This window comes from Camelus dromedarius, unplaced genomic scaffold (genome assembly GCF_036321535.1).
Source record: "Camelus dromedarius isolate mCamDro1 unplaced genomic scaffold, mCamDro1.pat HAP1_SCAFFOLD_189, whole genome shotgun sequence".
NCBI lineage: Eukaryota > Metazoa > Chordata > Mammalia > Artiodactyla > Camelidae > Camelus > Camelus dromedarius.
The window spans coordinates 188,361-202,292 of record NW_026989847.1 but is presented as its reverse complement, the minus strand read 5'-3'; positions in this window follow the sequence as shown (position 1 = coordinate 202,292).

The window sequence follows — 13,932 nt, the reverse complement described above, 5'->3', positions numbered from 1 at the left end:
ATTCTGATTTTTTTTTTTTACCATATTGATATGTCTTCATTTTACTGATGAGGAAACTTAGCTTAGAGATGTTAACTGACTCAACCAAGGGCATGGAACTCGCGCGCCAAGGGCCAGGACGCAGTCCAAGCCACGCTGCTCCAGAGGCCTGGAGCCCTGCTCACGATCACGCGTGGCCTCATGGCGGGGGAACAGATTTTGATGGGCTGTGGCCAGCGTGCAGGCTGCCCAATCCGGGGACTCGGGAAGCCGGGCAGAGAGTACCAGACAGCAGACAAGAGTGAAGCCCTGCTCAGAAATCAGATAGGTTCCTAGGTCTTGGATGAGTAAGGAGGCTTACTGCTCATCCTTGATCCCTTTGCTGGTGGCCAAAAGGGACCAAGACCCAAGAGAGCACTTCTGGGAGCTGTCTGCCAAAATCTGGAAAAGGACTGCTCAGGACTGGCTCTGCAGTAGGAGCAGAGGAAGGAAATGCCGTTTCTTGGTGGACATTATTGGTGATGGCAGTAGGAGGCCTAGCAGCCTTGTTATGGGGGTGGCAGGACAGGGTCCTAGTGGATGATCGTTTCACCTCTCTTAAAAATCATTGTTTCATATATTGTATCCATTTTGTGGTTTAATTTAGGATGGTAAATATGGTCTCTGTTACTCCATATTAGCTGGATTGATTAATTTTTTTATTGTTAATTTTCTCTTCAATGATTTGGAAGCTATATTGCCTTTTAATGAAAATTCTCTCTAAATTTTTATAAATATCTCTAAGTTCATAACTTTCTATGTAATTGGACCAGTATTCCTATAACACTATCAAAAATGAAATAATTATTAGATCCTGTTCCACAATAATGATAAATTTAGCATATTTTACCTCTCTGCTGTTCCAGATTGTGTGTGTGTGCGTTTGTGTGTGTGTGTGTGTGTGTAAGTGTCCTCCAGTTACTACTTTTTGAGAGTTGCTTTCAGTTTGTTATATTAACAATGAAAATATAGGTATAAACTTCTTGGATTTCATTGCTCACTATCACTATTTAATACCATGTCTTTCCCACTTTTGAGTTATTTACTTATCGGGATTTTCAAATCAACTGGACACATGATTGGCTAAGTTTTTCCGAGCGGTGGACTTGGAAAACATTCATGTCTATATGCAGCTTTATGTTCTCCTCCTCAACAACTCTCAGGGTGTTGTTGATGGCCCAAGCCTTGTTTTAAATTATGGCATTGTTTTTCATCACCAAAAAACAAAAACAGTTTTCTTGATTTAAAGTGCTGTCTTTTTATGACTGGCTAGTCTTGTCTGCTGGATAGAGATTTCCTTAACCTTCCTCCTTCTTTTCGCCATAACTCGGATTCATTGAGATGCATGTTTTTACCATTTCTCAGATGGGCTTCCACTTTGACTTCCGCTTTAAACCATCACCCCACTCTTTTTCTCCATGCTTATTCCTGAAAAAGTGAGCTCTCTATTGGATTAAAGATGGTTCCCATCCGAGATTTGTGGCTCCCTGTCCAAAGGTCCAAATGAAGAGAAAAGGAAAGATTCCTGTTTCCATTGGTTACATTTTGTCAGCTTAGAGATCTAGTTATCCGTGTGGCTGCGGTGGAATCTGCAATATCTTGGCTCAGAGTTTCCTTTTTCTGGCTTACTAGGGGAGCTGCATTAGCTGGGGTCACGGCGCTGTGGCCGTTGTCAGGATCCCGGGGCTGAGGCAGCCCCTCTCCCCCCTTGTTATTTTAATCTTGCAAACTGGGTCCCAGCTATGCGAACCCTGCACATGGTGGCCAGGATCGCCCCCCATGTGACGTGCCTCCAGTTCCTCGGCGTCCCTCACTGCTATCAGCTAGCTCCAGTAAGGGTGCGAGCTGGCTTCCACTGCGGTCTTTCCTCCTTCCTCTCCAGGCAGGCCGTCCTTTCCGACTAGTTGTCCCTATACATTCTCTCCTGTGCTACATAAGCTGAAGGAATTCCTCAGGGTTTCCAGCAGGTAGATGGTGCTCTTCTATGTTTGGACCACTTAAGTGCTTGCAGTGGAAATTTAGGGGGTGGAAAGGAAGAGCTTGGGGGTTCTCCATATCTAGGGGCTCCCTATCCAGCAGATTCAATTAACAGTGGTTTGAAAATATTCGTGGAAAAACAGAAAGTTTCAATAGCATCACTTGAATTTGCCATACACTGACAACGACTTACATAGCTTTCATGTTGTATTAGATACCGTGAGTAATCTAGAGATGATTTAAAGTGCACAGGAGGACACAGCAAAAGATAATGTGACAACGAATTTACGTGTATATTCATGTATAACTGAAAAATTGTACTCTAAGCTGGAATTTGATGCAAAATTGTTAAATGTTATATATATATGTACATGGGAGGGTGCACATAAGTTCCATGCAAGTCCTATGCCATTTTATTCAAGAGGCGTCAGCATCCATGGATGTTGACATCGGGGGAGTCCTGGAAACAGTGCCCCATGATTACCAAGGGATGACTGGAAGTCCAGGCTCCTTATCCCAGCCTGTCATGTCCCCACGTGGTCTGAATCCTACCTGTACCACACTTCCCTTGTCACTCTCCTCCAGACCTGGCAGACTGCCCTCTTATTCTTGAACAGGCCACACTCACTGCGCTTCATGTCTGGCCCCTAGAAATACCAGTTACTTTCTGAGCATGGTCTGCTTTCACAAAATGGGCTGCATTTTCACTAGAGAAGACAGTGTGGAATTTCCTTTAAAAGCTGAAAATAGACTTAACTCATGATCCAGCCTTCCCACTCCCGGGCATATGTCAGAAGAAAACTCTAATTCAAAAAGTCACATGCACCTCAATGCTTACTGCAGCACTATTTATAATAGCCAGGACATGGCAACAACCCAAATGTCCATCGACAGCTGACTGGATAAAGATATAGTAGTATATTTATACAAAGGTATACTGCTCAGCCATTAAAAAGAACAAAATAATGCCATTTGCAGCAACATGGATGGACGTAGAGATAGTCATTCTAAGTGAAGTAAGCCAGAAAAAGAGAAAAATGCCATATGATTTCAATTATATGTGGAATCAAAAAAGACACAAATGAACTTAACTACAAAAGAGAAACAGACCCACAGACATAGAGAAACAAACTTACGGTTACCAGGGAGAGAAGTGGATGGGAAGGGATAATTATGGGAATTGGAATAGTGTCCCTCTTGGGGAGTTACGGAAATGTTAGCTATCTTGATTGTGGTGATGGTTTTCTGGGTGTAGACATCTACCAAATTCATCAAATAGTACATGTGAAATATGTGTAATTTACTTTACAGGAATCATACCACAATAAAGGTGCCTGTAAAAATATAAATAAATAAATAAAAGATTGGCGGCATTGTGTCCTACGTTTTTATGTGTCTTTAGTGAGTGGGTCTTCAAGTTTCCGGTCTGCCATATTTTCTGAACCAGAAGTGCCCACCTTCCCTTTTCTTTGATAAAATGTCAGTGGGTGGCATTTATTCCCGTGGCTTCAACTGCTCTCTGTCCACTGATTAACTGTCAAATCTTTTCCAGCAAGGACATCTCAGTTCAGTCCCAGAAATATACTTATAATTGACAAGTAGACATTCCCAATTGATCAGCCCATAAAAATCTCAAGCTCTGTGTGTTTGAATTTACACTCGCTCATTAGTAGGTTTACTTCTTCAAACAATGGCATCACTATCCCATCTGTTTTCCGTGCCATACATCTGGGAGTTTTCCTTTACTTTTCCACTCCCTCACCCCCGTCAGTACTACAATTCTATTCCTTAATATCCCCCAACTAAGTCCACGCCCCTCACTCCCCAGTGCATTAATTCCCACCCCTTGCTAGTCTCCCCAGTGCTGTTCTTTAGAGTGAACAATCCACTTTGCTCACTTTTAATGGCTAATCTGTGTCACTCTCCTCCTTAAAACCCCAAAGAATTCCCCGCTGCATAAGTGAGGAAGACCAAGCTCCCTGATTTAACGTCACACCTTCTCATAACCTAGTTGCTGCTTTTTTTCAGCCTCAGCTTCCGTTAGTTCCTCACAGCCTCTAGCCTCACTGACCTTCCTTCCCTAATTGCAAAGTGCTGTTAGACACGACCAGACCTCTGCACGAGACACGCAAGCTGCTGAGAATCCCGTCCCCACCACGCACTCTCCTGGTCTACAGATTTGCTGGAATCCTTCAGATGTCAGTGCAGAAAGCATTTCCTCTCTGACACCTTCCCTACCTTCTAGAACCCTGCCCCAGGCAGTGCAAAAGCCCCTCTGAACATACAGTAAACATGATGCCAAGTGAATCTTAACACATTGTTTTGAAAACCTATTTAAATTTGTCTCTTCCATGACACACTGTGATCTCCTTGAGGGGTGGGGGCTGTGTGGTATTTGTCTAGACAGCTAATGTCTGGCACAGACCCCGGGCCATCGGAAACAGTCTGCTGACTCATCAAGAAGAATTGTTGCCTTTGCGACGTAAGACAGACTACATGATCTCTGATCTTACACCATTCGGCAAGGGTCAAAATAATTTCACATAGAGCTACACAGGAAAAATATGTGTATTCTTTTTCTCTCTGTGAGCCCAAGATCATAGGCAGCCTGGAACGGAGGTGTCACTCTAAGTTGTCTGTCCCCTAGGCTGTCACGTCCAACTTCAACATATTTTTTAGAAGTTGTAGGGATACGTGTACATCACCCCGTCATAGAGTAAACGGCCCTTCATCCTGACCCAGTTTAATGTCCATATGAAAATCAGAAATCTTCCAAACTGAAGCCTGAGGAAATACTTCCCGTATCTCCTTCCAGTCTGTCTGCCATCTTCATCCCACATCCCCACTGCTCACCTGCGTCAGACCACCTTCCATCTATAAACATTTTCAGTGGGACAATTGGATGAGAACTAATTACAGCAGTAATGAAAATGGTCCCATGAACGTAGGCTCTGCACAACAAGGATGCTTTGACCGGAGGCCTCAGCTGTGGCCTGCAGGGTCTGTTCACGTTTTCTGCCTGGCTTCCCTGCAGAAGTTGTGCAGAAAATCAAGCCTGCAGTCAAAGTCATAGAATGCCCAAGAAATCCAGAAAAATAGAGTGAGAGTCATCTCCTTGGGAATATTTTTGAAAACCATCCACTAATAGGAAGAAGAGCTTTAAGAGGGTCATTTCAGATCAGATGATGTCCAACTGCAGGTGGGTCAGTTTTGTCATTGTTGCTCGCTAGTTGGCTTTCTGCAGCTTCTAACACGTCTCTGTTTAGAGAAGTGGCCTGAGTCTACCCTCAGAGCAGAAAGGTGAGCTGGGCCTGGCGACAGCCTAGCTTCTGTGCTGTGTAGTACCCCACTGAGAATGAAGGGATGGCCCAGGGCTTCCTCTGACTCTCTCCCTCAGTTATAAACTCTCTGAAGGGAAAATGGAGTAAAAAATTCTTAATTCAGTATGGTATTGTCAAAGTATAAAAATAATTGTCTTTGGAGGGGAGGGTATAGTTCAAGGGGTAGAGTACGTGCTGGGTTCAATTCCCAGTACCTCAATGTAAAAAAATAATAAGGAAAATTCTGTTTTAACAAAAGAAAAAGAACAAAGAAGAAAAGAGATCTCAAACAATCCAACTTTAAAAGAAAAAATCATTTTTTACATAGTAATCAGCTCAGTCTTTTGCTAGATTAGGAGTTTGGGATTAACAGATACACACTACAATGAATAAAATAAATAACCAACTCCCACGTCCTTAATAACCTAGTTCAACCTGAATTCTTTCTCTTTTTTCCCCTAAGCAACCCGTGGAAACCTCTGAAATTCTCACCTTATAAAGAATTCATTTAAAGGTGGCATGAAAGTTACTGGTTAAAACAGTTATTTGTGGTTCCATGAATATAAGTCTAGTAAGAAAGATAGACAATAAGCCAGTAAGCAAATAAATATATTATGAACTGCCAGGTGCTTATAATTGCCACAAAGAAACATAAAACTTATTAGGAGAGAAAATGATTGAATAAGAAATATGTGTGTGCTATTTTAAATAATGTGGTCAGATAAGTCCTTTCTGTGGGTAAAATAATTTGAACAAAGTCCTGAATGAAGCAAAAGAATAAGCCACGTATGTAACAGACAAGAAAAGCCTCCCAGGCCGGGAGAAGTGTAGGTACGAGACTTGGAGTTACAAACACAGCTGTCCCAGTGGGGACCATCTGGGCGGTGAAGATGGGCTGGAGCAGAACGGTGAGACCTGAGGCTGCAGAGACGGGTGAGGGACCGGATCACACAGGGCCTTGGTAGGGACTCCGGATATCCTTCTGAATACAACAGAAAATCACGAGAGTATTTTGCAAAGCAGAACAACTTGATCTGATTCATACTTTAATAAGACCGCTGTGGGTAACATATGGGGAATAAGCAATGGAAGCAGGGCAAGGTAAGCTGATGGGAAGGCACTGGGAAGAGTGCTGCTGACCTGGAGAGAGACACCGAGGTTGGGCTGGGATGATGGTGGGAGAAGGGCTGAAATGGGGACACGATTTGACAGTAACGGTCACAGGCCTTAATGCTCGAGTTGGACACAGACACAGAGTGGTTCAGGGTGATGGGTATGTGATATTTGGGGCTGAGCCACAGTTTTTGTACAGAGACCTGACAGGAGAATAAAGTGGGGACGTTGACGTTGGTAAGAAGGGTTGGTGGGTGTTTAATTCCCCCTAGAGCCGCGTCTCTGTTTCTCTGTAGATGAAGTCAGCAGAGCAGGGATGGGTGTTCCTACTTCTGCAGAGAATTGCGTGTCTCCCTCATCGACAAATTCGAGAGGCCGACCTGCCCATCCAATTGCAACATCTTGAATCTGCTTCTTTCTATCCAGGAGGAGATTTCCAACTAAGATGCCTATCAAAAATTCCCGTGTCCACAGTTAGAGCTGTGTGCCTTTGGAATGATCTCAGAGATGCCTACACAGAGGCTCGGTGTGCTGTCTCTCACTCAGAGCACACAGTTCCCTTCAGTCCACGGGGTCTCAGCAGAGAAGATTTCACAAGTAGCCCCTCTCAGGCCCTGGGGACCAACCTCCCGCTTGGCCGAGCTCTGAAAATGAGCACGAGTTCCGGGCAAAGGGCCTTCTCCAGGGCGCCATCTGGCAGATTACATGAGGACAGTGTACAAAAGAGTGGGAGGGTTGATGGTATAAATGGATTTTAATTTTTGCTCTGAATCTGATTCTGTCCTTCCATTTTATTAAGGAAGTGTTCTTAGGCCAGACATGATTCTCCTTTTTTCTTTCTATTTGATCATCCAAGAGGTTTAGATAGGGTATTTGTTTTAGGGTAAGAATCTTTAAAAAAAAAAAAAACCTTGCAAATAGCGTCTTGTTAGGCATTTGGACAAGACAACCAGTAAATTCTCCCAGCAGTATTGAACCCCATTGTTCCTCCAGGGGGTCTCCAAAGGTATACATGTTCCAAATCTGGCCCAAAAGCAATGAGATTTCTTTTTTTTTTAATCACTTCACCATGGACAAAAGATATCACTAAAGAAGGTTAGAAAAGAGCAGGTCCCCAACATCCAGGGTCCCTCCCAAAGAGCCCACAGAAGTAAAGAGGAGATGAACGAGAGAAACGGTTTATTTATAGACATGTAGGAGCCAACCAGAAAAGTAACTACCATGTTAAATGGTGAAATTTGAAGGCTTTTTTTGTCAAACTAACTTAATAGGGCAAAGGGAGAGGAGAAAATTGGTTTCCATGAAAGGTTTTCTTCTACATCTATTGAATCTCAGGTATCTTCAGCTAAAGTGCTTTTGTATTAACCGTGGGTTCCATCTGACTTTCCATTCCTCGAACTTTGTTCTTCTTTTTTAAGATTCACTCATGAATTCTGAGCTCCTGGCTTTTCCACGTGAATTTTATATTGATTGTCAATTCCTGGAAAACACCAACTGGGATTTGGGTAGGCATACTTTGAATCCTTACATCTATTCATGGACTACTGTCATCTTAGTAGAATGAAGCCTTCTGCTCCATGAATATGGGATTATTCTCTGTGAATGTAGGTCTTAATTTCTCTTGACAGAATCTCTCATCTATTGTAATCTTCAGTGTCCATGTCTGGTCCTTCTTCCTCACCTCTATTGGATGCTGATTCAGAAGAGACATGACCTCCTGGAGAACCTCTACTGCCACGGAGCTGACATGGAACTGAGTCCTGAGAAGGCTTTATATTCTTTTAAAAATAGGATTAATGTACTTTAATTACTCCATAGATGAGCAATGAATGGGTCACATTAACATAGGATTTTAATCCTTTTAGGATTAGTAGAGTAATAAAGACACAGTATGAAAAATTGAAATACTGCCTAAAAGAGAAGAGATTTGTAATTCCCACCCACAGAGGTGACTGTCATGAATGATTTGGTGCTTATGTCTCAGTCTCTGTGTCTCTCAGTATGTCTTTCTCCATCTCTGTCTCTCGCACACTCACAATCAGATCAGTTTACATCTATACTGATTTCACACATATGTGGTCATGCAGATGGGACCCTGGATGCAGACAGTGGGTCTGCATACTTCCACCCTGAGGCCTCCCTTGACATTGGGTTGAGACCAGACACCCACTTTTCCAACTGCACAGCATTCATTCATCCACATGAACCAGAACGAGTGGATCCAATCCCCTCCCCATCAACATTAGTGTTGCTTTAATTCCGACTGTTGCAACCAGTGCTGTGATGAACACCCTTGAAAAGGCATCTTTGAATAGGTGTGTAAGGATTTTAGTGGGATGAACTGTAAGGATCAGAACTTCTGGGGAAGAGATGCGTCTGTGGACCTTTGATGCGTCCTGCACCCTGTTCTCCTGAAGAGGAGCGTCCCTTCACTCTTCCCTCCAGGGGATCTGCTGGAGCCTCTGCCTGCTTACATTGTCACCAGGGCTGGTTGTCACCTGACTAAAGACCCGCCAGTGTTATGGTGACCGGTGTTGTCTCTGCAGTGTTTCCGTCTGCCTGTGTTCTCACCTGAGAGGTCAAGCATCTCTAACACACACTGGCCACCTGCATTGCCTCTCATTGGAACTGACCATGTCTGTTCTGTTTCTGTTTAGAACACTGCGTTTTGAAAGATTTTTGGACTACAGGGATGGGAAAACTTTCTCCAAACTTGAGTTATGAGCAATGCATTTTCCAGGTTGTGGTTTGTCTTTCAAGCAGTTTTTCTGGGCTTTTGCTAATTTTTTTGATTTGTTTCATTTTGTTTTTGCCACAGGAAGAGCTAAGCATCTCCCTTATGTCTTCTGGCTGTGGTGTCACAGGGGGAACAGCAGTGTCTACCCTGAGATTATGCACAGAGTTACTAAAAGGGCTTCATTTTGTACATCACATCTTTAATCCCCCTGTATATCCCCTTAAAATAATAAAAATGCTGTTTCAAGTGAAAACTGAAAAACCAGCAGCCCCTGCTTAAAACATGTGGGAAGGCACAAAAAGCCAACTATCATAAAGTTTCTTTGAAAGGGAACACCCAGCAGAGGTAAAGACACGCAGAAGGAAAGAGGACTTGGGGTTGTTAGGGGCTGGGCGAGGAGGGAGGGTAGTGCGCTCTCTGGATCCATGGTTTCACTTTGAGGAAAGAAATAGTGTGAAACTAGATGTTAGTGATGGTCTCACAACATTGTCAATGCCCATAATGCTCATGAATTGCACAATTTAAAAGGGGAAAAGTCTATATTTTATTACATGAAACTCTAAAAAGAAAAATAAAGGATGCCATAAATGATGTGAAACAAAGAAAGGAAACTAAAGAAAACCAAACAGAAACATCTCCAGTGGAAGGAACAGCAAGTTTGGGGGGGGGACTGACGGTGGGATTTTGGAGTACATTTTGGAGAAGAAGGTGTGGGTGGGTGCAGAGGGGGCTCTGCCCCAGGGGGTGGTGATGTCTGAACTGGTTCTCCGTTGCCCAGCAGTCCAGGTGCAGATGCAAGTTCAGGATGAGCTGCAGGAGTGGCAGGAGGGAGCTCGGGGTCTCCTGCTGGATCCAGATCGTCCTTTCTTTGGTCTCTGACATCTTCCCCTGCCCCTGCCTCCTCTGTAACTATTGGATGTGGAGAGTGTTTTAAGTCTTGTGGAAGAGCTTATGCTGTGAGAGGAAAAATTTATCCACCTGACTCCTTTTCCATATGCCTCTTTAAAGACAGAAACCTTCCCAGAGCTTTCCAGACAGCTCCCACCCAGAAAGTGCCCACACGATGTGTTCTGTGACTGAATTCTTCCAGACAGGTGGTCTGAGGCCATTTTCTGCTCTGGTCCCAATGGTAGCCTCTGGGGACACCTCCCTGTGTGGCCCAGCCCTCTCCCCTCCCCCACCTGCACACATGCACCAGCCCTGCCTTTCTGACCTTCGGGCTCTGCTTCGGGGGCTCCTGGTCCTCCACCTTACTTGCAGCGAGGTGGGCACGGTGCTCCAGGTCAGAGCCGGGTGTGCTGAGTAAACCGTCTGCCCCGGACAGGTCCCTGGGGGGAGCCCTGGGTGTTGTCTGGGTCGGAGGCCTGCCCCACTGATTCCTGGGCCATGGTGGTGGGGACCCCTCATTATTCAGACCCACCTGGATACTGCGCTGGCCCTCAGAAGAGTGGCACATCAGCCCTTCATTTGGGGAGGGGGCGTTGGTATTCTTATTCATCAGCTGCTGTTCAATATATGGTATCTAGTTCTGCAATGACAGTGACCAGCAGCTGACCCGGCCTGGAAGTCTCAGAGCCCTGCCCGGCCAGGAACACTCCTGCTTCTGTCCACTCGACCCTCTGCTGCCAGATCAGACCGAGACTTTGTTCAGCTCAGACACCCGGGAGGGAAAAGACATACCCAGAATGCATGGGCTCCACCTTGGGAAGCAGGACACTTCCCTGGCTCTCCACATCCCAGCCAGCCAGCTTTGCCCTGGGCTGTGGATGTGACCGGCCCACCAGGCCTCTGAACTGCTCTTGTTTGAGGCAGAAACCCATCCCCAGCATGACTGCTCCACCTCCACCAGCCAGGACGGGGCCGTGGGGATACCTGGGTGGGATCTGAGTGGTGGCCCGGCCTGGGCGGGCCTGCTCTGGGCCTCCCTGTGTTACCTTTGGGTCTCTCTGGCCAAAAGTCCAGAGGAATCTTGGGTGAGACATGACCCAGCCCCGGCAGCGTTGGTACAGCCCCTCGCTGCGGGCTTTCCGGGAGCTGCGGCCTCGGGATAATGGGATGCAGCAGAACATGCCTCTGTCTCCAATCAAGTGAGCTGAGTAGGGACTTCTCTACAGAGTGGGTGCCTGGTGACTTTGGTTCCAAGTTCTGTTGGGCTCTATTGCCAGGGAAGTGAGGTCACTTCCTGGGATCCACTTACCCAAGCTTCCTCCTGACACATAGCTCCCCAAGGGCCTTTCTGGGCTGCCAATCTCTCATTTCTCACTCCATGCCATGTCCACACACAGTGACACCAACTCAGCCCCACTCATAGCCCTGGAGAGGCCAGGATGCAGCCAAGGCTGCAGCTCTGAAGACACAGCTGGGTTCAGACATGGCTCCCCCCACTCAGCAGTGCTATCAACATGGAAAAGCCATGTTCCTCTCAGGGTCTCCCCAATCTCCCATCAGCACACTGGGGATCATTCTGGCCCCTGTTTCCTAGAGAAGCCATCCTGTCTCTAGACCTAGAAACACCTACTGCATCTGTCACCCACACGGGCTGGCATCACAGGGAGCTCATGAACAGACTCAGCAAATGAAGGACCCCACAGAGGGCTGGCGGAGTGCAGAGCAAATGCCACACAGGCCTGGGTCTGCCCTGAGGTCTGGAGAAAGTCTCTTTCCTTATTGCTTGCTTCCCAGCTCTCAGTCGTGCGACTAAATTTAAATACAACTCTGACATCGTCCGCTCTGGCATACAACCTCCTAGGTCATTCTGTCATGTTGACATACAGGCCCAGTGTCCCATCTCGGCCTCTGTGGTGGGCTGCCCCACAATGGCTTCATATTTTTTGCCTTCTGTTCCCACGCCCTTGTGTGATCCCCACACCCTCCTCTGGAGGGTGGATGGACTTTGAGACCAGGTTCTGACATGCAGACTGACTTGTGAAAATGTGCGTGAGTTCCACTCCTTCACAGCTCCAGTGTTCCTTCTCTCTGTCTCTGTTTCTCAGTGCCTCTCTCTCTGTTTTGTCTCTCTCTCTGTTTCTCTGTCCCCCTGCTTCTCTGTGTTTCAGTCTGTCTGTCTCTTTTCCTGTATGTATGTGTGTATATATTTATGTGTATATGTGTGTATTTATGTTTGTGTATTTTTCGGGCTCAGGGCAGGTCACTTCTGAAAATCCCTTGATGACATATTGATTATTTTGAATTCATGTTACTAAAGAAAAATTATCTTTGAAAATTGTGCACTTTGGTGGGATCTTATCTAAGGACCAGCACTGCTAGGGAAGGGATGTTCCTGTGGCACTTTGATGTATCCTGTACCTTGTTCTGCTGGAGAGGAGCGTCCATTTGCTCTTCCCTCCAGGGGACCTCCTGGGGCCTCTGCCTGCTCACGTTGTCACCAGGGATGGTTGTCACCGGGCTAAAGACCTGCCAGTGTGATGGTGGCCAATGCTATCTCTGCAGTCTGTCCATCTGCTTATGTCCTCAACTTACAGGTCGAGCATCTCTAGCACACACTGGCCACCTGCACTGCCTCTCGTTGGAACTGCCTGTGTGTGTTTTGTTTCTTTTCAGAACACTGGGCTTCAAGAGGTTTTTGCACCACAGCGATGTGAAGCTTTACTCCGACCTTAGGTCTTGAGGAAAGCTTTTTCCAGGTTGTGTTTTTTCTTTCCAGCTGTCTTTCTTGGCCTTTGTTTTCTGCTTTAGTTTGGTTTTATTTTGCCACAAGAAGAGCTAAGCATCTCCCTTCTGGCTCTGGTTTCACACTTAGAACAGCAGTGCCTACCACGAGATTATGCACAGAGTTACCAAAAGGGCGTCATTTGGTACGTCTCATCTTTAATCCATCTAGATTTTCCTCTCAAAATACAAAAATGCTAATTAACATGAAAACAAATAAACAAAAAATTCACCCGTCCCTACTTAAGATATATGGGCAGCGAGAAAAAAAAAGCCACATTTTATATGATTTCATTGATAGGGAACCTCCAGGATAGGTAAAGAAATAGAGAGAGAAAGGGGATTATTGCTTCTCATGGGCTGGGGGAGGTAGGATGTGGGGTGCGCTTTGTATACAAGCTTTTAGTTTGAGAAGGCAATTGTCTAAACCAGTGGTATTGTTCTCACAGCATTGTGAATGCACTTAATGCTCCTTAAAATTGCACAATTTAAAATGGGAAAGGCTAAACTTTATTCTTATAAACTTAAAACAAAAATAGAATATAGTATAATAAAAAAGAAAAAATCTGACTCCATAGAAGATCGGTCATTTTGGCTTTAACCCTGTGCCCTCTTTTCTAGGCTTAATCTTATTAGCTCTGCACCTTTTGTAAAACAATGTTGCCTTTAGCCTGAAATATACAGGAGAGCCTGTTTTCAAGGCTCTGATCTTTAAGGATATTAACACTTTTGCACTTATATAAAGATGACAAGTTGCAGAATAGGAAATAACTTTTGTTTTATTAGAGGTTTTACAGAGGCACTATGACCTGGTCTACGTAGACAGCTTCAGACCAAGATAATGGCAGACTAATATCTTGGAGAACCATCTTCCCCAAGTCAGACTTTAGGCTCCTTTTCTAGTAAATAGGGGAGAGGCTGTGGTTGGTTGTTGCAAACTTGTTCGTGTAGGATTACTTTGTTTTTTGGAATCCTTTGCAGCTGTCCACGTGGGTCAGATCATGGTGTTCCTGTAAAACCTGCAACAAAACAAACTTTTTCTATTCTGCAACTTGTTATCTTTATAGGAGTGCAAAAGTGTTAATATCCTTAAAGGTC